The sequence below is a fragment of the Phaenicophaeus curvirostris genome, chromosome Z (assembly GCF_032191515.1).
Source record: "Phaenicophaeus curvirostris isolate KB17595 chromosome Z, BPBGC_Pcur_1.0, whole genome shotgun sequence".
In the NCBI taxonomy this organism is placed as follows: Eukaryota; Metazoa; Chordata; class Aves; order Cuculiformes; family Cuculidae; genus Phaenicophaeus; species Phaenicophaeus curvirostris.
This window is the reverse complement of record NC_091431.1, coordinates 29980404-29986926: the sequence shown is the minus strand read 5'-3', so window position 1 is coordinate 29986926 and position 6523 is coordinate 29980404.

Here is a 6523-nt window from a genome sequence, read left to right as displayed (position 1 = left end):
TATTTTGAAGTTCCCTACCAAACGTAAGAACAACCTGCTGAAATATGTTTGTATCTTTGGGGACTTCATTTTCTTGCTTATTTTTGCAGCATGTAAATTTGTTATCAAAATGATATGTATTGCACAAAATGCTATTTCAGTTGTGTTTCATTAATTGAGGAATAGCAATTATAAGATCTAGTTCTTTCCTAAGAATCTGGTATGCCACATCTCCCAAATGGGATCGGATTACAAAGACAGTTCAGCTCCCATTTAGCCTTTTCAGTGAAGTGGCTAGATTTGTGACAGCACTCAGTCTGGTGTTCATTTTCAGGAATGGGAGCTGATGAGCACTTCTGAAAATGTAACCTTTTGTACTTAAAATATTTGTGTGTCTTCCCCCAATCCCATTTCCCATGAAGTTATGTGATTTTTTTTTTGTTATTTCAGAGTTTGTTTTCTTGCTTAATAAAACAAAACTAAATAATTTTGTGAGAGTTCCACTGCATTTCTGTGCAGTGGGATTTTCATACTTTTGTGATTATTTTTGCATATTCTTGCGGTTATCATGATATGTAAAACCCAAGTGTTCCTAAATATGTGCACAAGTGAAATCACAAATATCATGATGAGTTCTACCGTAGTGATAACTCCAAGTACAAATACTAAATTTAAAATGTAAGTTGTTATTTGTATAGCAAATTAATATGAATGTCTGATGAGTCACTGTAAATCCACAAACACATGCTGAATTGGGATTTTTGCATATATGAATCCATTTGCCTTAACTCATTGGTCTTTGGATAAATGTGACGGTATTACATGACATATCTTTTCAAGAACTAGGGATGACTTTCTTCCGATGGAAATTAGTACCATGGCCAACTCACCTTAAATGTTCCTCTCTTCCAGGTTATTCTTTTAACTAGGATTTTATCTTTTGAAAGATCCTTCCATTTTCAGGTGTTGTGGAAGTTTGTAGGTTCTAATCTCTAATGGAAATATGTGAATACATCATATAGCCAGACTGGTATGCTGGTGATGCTAAGACACCTCCAAATCATTGTTGCCAGTGTCACATGGAAACCTTTTTTCATTTCTAGGAACTTCCTATGAAATTATCTCTGTTATTGTCTTTCCCCAAAACTGTATCTTTACCCTGGCAGCTGTAATTCCAGTGTTTGTGGTGCACACCATGCCTTTGGCATTGACCCTCTGCATATCCCCCAGCTTCTCCCTACGTGTTGACTGCCATTTGTGAGCTACTTATTCCAGTTGCTTCCTAAAGACCTGCTTTCTCTACTGTGCCAAAAAGGCACTCATCTCTGCATTAAATGTCCCCATTAAGAAGAGCCAGCTTCAGTCATGATTTCTTTTGTTCCACTTTCCTTCCTCTTGTCAGCTGTGTCTGATGAAATTTGACTTTCACCACATTACCTTTGTCCTCCTTCTGTTTGTCAAGTCAACTTCTGTAGTCTGGATGTGTTCCTGGACAAGCAGCAACTGTTTTGCTTGCCACTGTAGCATGTCTGGCATGTACTGGAGTGTTATTTCAGTGTATTAAGAAGTTTATTGTGATGTAAGTAGTGATTAATAGTTGCAACAATTCATGAACTGTTACTGGTCTATGTCAAGTGTCTTAGTGGCTTCTATTTCACTTGCAAATCACTGCCTAGAAAATAAGCATGGTTAACCTGCAAATCAAAGTGAAGATAAGCAACGAGCTATGATTTCTACTTTTCACTAAATTATCTTTAAGTGTTACCTTATCTTCCTATGCTACCTCCACTCCCTCCATCTTTTCACATACTCCAGGTCTGACTCTGAGCTTAGTTGGTCAGGGATTCATTATGCTGATGTCTGTTGCTACACCACTTTGAACAGCAGGCCATATCTTACCTCCTACCAGAGTTCCCAAATGCAATGTTAATGCTTTGCTGTTTAGGAGATGATAACAGTGAAAATAGTGTAAGATGGAGAGGCATGGAGGCATTACTCTGATCTTTGTTTTCCAGAAGTGGTCTCCTGTGCAATGGATAGAAAAGGGTGGGTAGAGGATATGGGTGGGATGGGAGTCTTCAGTTCCCCCTAACCTCGGCTGAGCTCTGCCTGTTTTGCTGCCATTCAAAGGGTTTCATTACTCAGGACAGGCTGTCCAGCCCCTTTCACAAACACTCAGATCAGTTTCAGCACATGAAAAAAGAAAAGGTCTAGTTGCATGGAGCTGGGGGAGAGGCAGCATTGCATAGTTTCAGCAGAAAGCTAACCTTTCCTTCTACTGTTCTGCTCTTCCCCCTCCTCCCATTGAGACCTGCAGAGAGAGATTAGCAATCAAACTGTAAATCCCCCAAGTACAGAAAGTAGTAAACCTCCTCATCCCCTCCCCAACAGGACATGTATGCTGACAACAGCCTCATTCAATCTGACACCTGTTTCACTTTAGAACAGACCCCTATAAATAGAGTCAATGTAACCCTAGGTGGCATTGCAAAATATTATGGAAAATGTGGCTTACAACCCTATGAAGAAGGGGGAGTAGGCAGAGTGGGGTTGGGCAAAAAGACACCATCTACCATAAAAACCTGGCAGCTTCATGCAAGGGCTGTTGCTTTTAATTTAAGTGCTCATTTCTTATTCTATTTTCAGATCCTCTCTGGGATTTTAGGAATGTTGAGACGTGCTCGTTATAAAGCCCTAAGTACAAAATGGTCACGGATGGCTGGAATGAGGCATGTTCTAATGGAAACAAATCACTTGTCAGTAAGCAGCCTTCAAACTTTTGAACAAAAGCTCAAAAAGGTCAGGGTAAAGACATGTTTGTTGACTTAAAATGGCTGGATGCAGGTCACCAGAAAGGCATAAGCTTCAATATTGTTAAAGTAACTTCAGTTCTATGTAAAGTTGGGGGTTTAAAATGAGGTTAAGTACTTTGATGGCAACCACAAATAGACTCAGCAACTTACATTAAACAGAAATCTTACACATGTATAAACTGAAGTGTGCATATTATCATAATGTAAAGCACGTACACCACTGTAAAACAGCCAGAGAATGGAGCTCAGCTATGGGAACTACATTTAGGGGTATAGACATGAATGTTTGTGAGGAAGACTGCTATATGTACTGAAATTTAGAAGAGTGACCGTTATTTCTGCAATGTGAAAGTAGGTGTTTGTGATTAATGGGTATTTTAGTTGTTTAAAATAATGTACCTTATAGTTATTTGAGGATAAATCCAAATCCTGAGTCTGTTTATTCAACTTTCTGTAGGTTTTAACTCTAAATTAAATTTTACAGTGCTGTTGTTAAATATTTTTTATTTGCTTTCAAGACCCATAATGAGGTTCATGACCCTTGGATCAACTATAATGAGAGATCAGCCCTTCTTTTTCCTGTGTAATATATTGTGTTGCTCTGTGAAATTAATAATATTGCTCTATATGAAGTTGCATTGGGTGGATGAATTATTATCTTTATGGTACTTTATGTTGAATCTCCTAATTCTACTGTAGCTTGGTTTCATAAGAAAACAAGGCTTATGCAATCTTTCTTTGTCATCAATCTGTCTGTCTGCTAGTCCCCTTCACGAGCAGCTTCTGAGCTTGTTCAGTCTGCATCTGGATTTGCACAGGGATTACAGATGATTACATTTTGACTAGATTTGTGAAAACTGCTTTCTGTCTAGAGGAAGAGAGGCAGAGGCAGTATCTCTCCAGAGTGGAAGGCAGGTAAAGCATAAGTGTTAGCTAACAGTCAGCACGGGGATCCTTAGCACAGCATGTATTGTTTTGTGCATACAAAACATGCATGCATCAGGGATACAGCAGGGACTGAAGAGACAGGTTTGGGCAGAGGTGACTGGGGAAAGAAAGCAGATGGGACAAAGACTTGACCTCTGTAAGTCACCAGGTTTCATTTTAATGTTCACAAAATAATTTCTTTTTCATAAGGAAACCAGCAGCAAAAGAAAAAGGAATAACTGTGTGGTAAAATGATGTGTGAGCTTCAAAGCCTAGGGTAGGCTTTTGGTGTTTCTGAGGCTTATTCCACTAAGTAAACATTATTCTGCTTTCAAAGGCAAGAAACTGAGACACTTTCTTCACAGAAATTTGACTTGCTCAGAGGCATTGTGACTCATCAGCAACCAGGTACAGCATACAGACATGGTTAGGTATCTTAGAACCATAGAATCATAGAATCATTTGGGTTGGAAAAGACCCTTAAGAACATTGAGTACAACTGTCAGCCTTGTGCTACCAAATCCACCTCTAAACCATGCCCCTAAGCATCACATCTGCAAGTCCTTCAAATGCCTTCTGGGATGGTGACTCCACCATTTCCCTGATCAGACTGTCCCAATGCTTGACAACCCTTTTGGTGAAGAAATTTTGCCTAATATCCGATCTAAATCTCTGTTGGAGTAAACTGGAAGCCATTTCTGATTGCCTTTTTCTGTGTTATTTGGGAGAAGAGACCAACACCTGCCTCACTACAACCTGCTTTCAGGTAGTTGTAGAGAGTGATAAGGTCTTCCCTCAGCCTCCTCCTTTCCAGGCTAAGCAACCCCAGTTGCCTCTGCTGCTCCTCATAAAAATTGTGCTCCAAACCCTTCACCAGCTTCATTGCTCTTCTCTGAACACAGTCCAGCACCTCAGTCTTTCTTGTAGCAAGGGGCCCAAAAATGAACACAGTATTTGAGGTATGGCCTCACCAGTGCCAAGTACAGGGGAACACTCACTTCCTTCTGAATGTGGCCGGCAGCTCACTCAGCTTCTTTCTGTGTAAACCTCCACCCCCGTGTGTCCTAGCCATCCAAATTATTCCCCTTCCCCAAGGCCCTAGAGCTCAGCAGTGCTCCCCACTCTGCATTTGGGTTGCTGTTTGGGTCACTGTTTTGATCCTTTAACTCTGCGTCTTCTAGTACTACAACAGGAGAGCACTGCGTGTTCAAGCCCAGAAATGTCTTGACATCCATAATGGTTGTTGCATGTTTTGCCATGACAAGGAAAACAGCTTCCAAATGCCACTGGTTGTTTTATTTTTTCTGCTGGAAATGAGAAGATGTTTCTGAAGGAGGATTGCAATGCAGCCAAGTAACCTGCAGAGAGCTCCAGGTGGTGCAGGTAAAGGTGTTCCTGGTACCTGAGTTAGCTTGTTTTAAGTTAACTTGTGTTTGTTTGTAGTATCCTGCCCCATTCGCTTGCCTTGCACTTGGCAGCTGATAGCCATTGCTGTTTCATACTGCTTTTCTTTCCTGACTTGTCCATCACCTGAAGGACACTTGAGGCCTATGGGGAGGAGTAATCCGGGGAGTCACTCCATGTGTTCTATTTAGGTGCTGCACTGCCTGGGAGGAAGCTCACCAGTGGTTTGGGCTTCTCAGTGCTGGTGCAGATGGGTTTACAAACACCTTGTATTTGCATTAGGAATGGCATTGCTCTTACGGTAGAGAGCACTGCTTCAGTCCTGCTGTACCATTGAAGCGCTGTGTAGAGGCTAGATGCACCATTGTAGACTAATCTGTGTGCTGAGGTAGTGGAGGGAGGAGATGAGGAGTTGGAATTGCTTCCAATACCGTGGTTAGCTAGTATTTTGGGGTACAGTGGCACTGGGAAAATGCTAAAGGTTTGCAGAGTGATTGGGTGGGCATACTCCTGCAAATTGCTGCTGCATCTTCCATTAAGACAAGCTGGTTTCTTTTTGCCCAAATGAGCATCAAATGTGGAAAGAACACTTTTAGAAAACTTAAGGCTTGATAGTACTTATAGTACTTTTATTTCTGAGACAGAATTATACCTCGTGCTCATATGGTGTGAATGTAATGTGCTTGTATGCACAAATACAGAGTTTTTTATTTTTATCACATTGCTGCCAAAAATAACATTGAAACATATAAGTTAAGCACGCCATTGTAACACAATGGCACTTCATTACTGTTCAGGGCAGCTCAGATTTCCGTCTGAGCTTATCACCAGCAGGCAATAATGGAGGAATACAGAGGACAAGGAAAAAAGAACAGTGCAGCCTCATGGCATTTCATCCTAAATGTCATGCATGGTCAGTACACCCTGGTGAGTTCCCCAGTGTATGGATTTAGCATCTTCAGTAACTGTCTCTTACAATGTTGAATTTATCATAAGTATGTTATTATCAAATTGGCTGCTTATGGATTTTTTTTTCCAAATTACAGCAGCTGGTCTTATGAATAATTTCTCTCTAATCAGCTGAGCCTCTTTCCTCTGTAACTCTTCTTCTAATCTTATTTTCATAACTTGCTACTTCTCTGACTTTCAATTAACACTTCATCTGTGTTCTTTACTTAGACACAGTAGGTGTAGCCTTTTTAAATTCCTCCCTAATGTGATTTTAGTGCTGTCACTTCAGGGGCATGGTAATGACTAACCTCTGCTCATGTAGCTCTGCTGCTATGTTGCATAATGACTTTTCAGAAGTTCTAGATTAATGCAGGTCAGTTGATAATTTGGTGTCACACGGCAATGTGATGCCTGGAAAAAAAAAATCCATGTGTAATCTGAAAGATCTT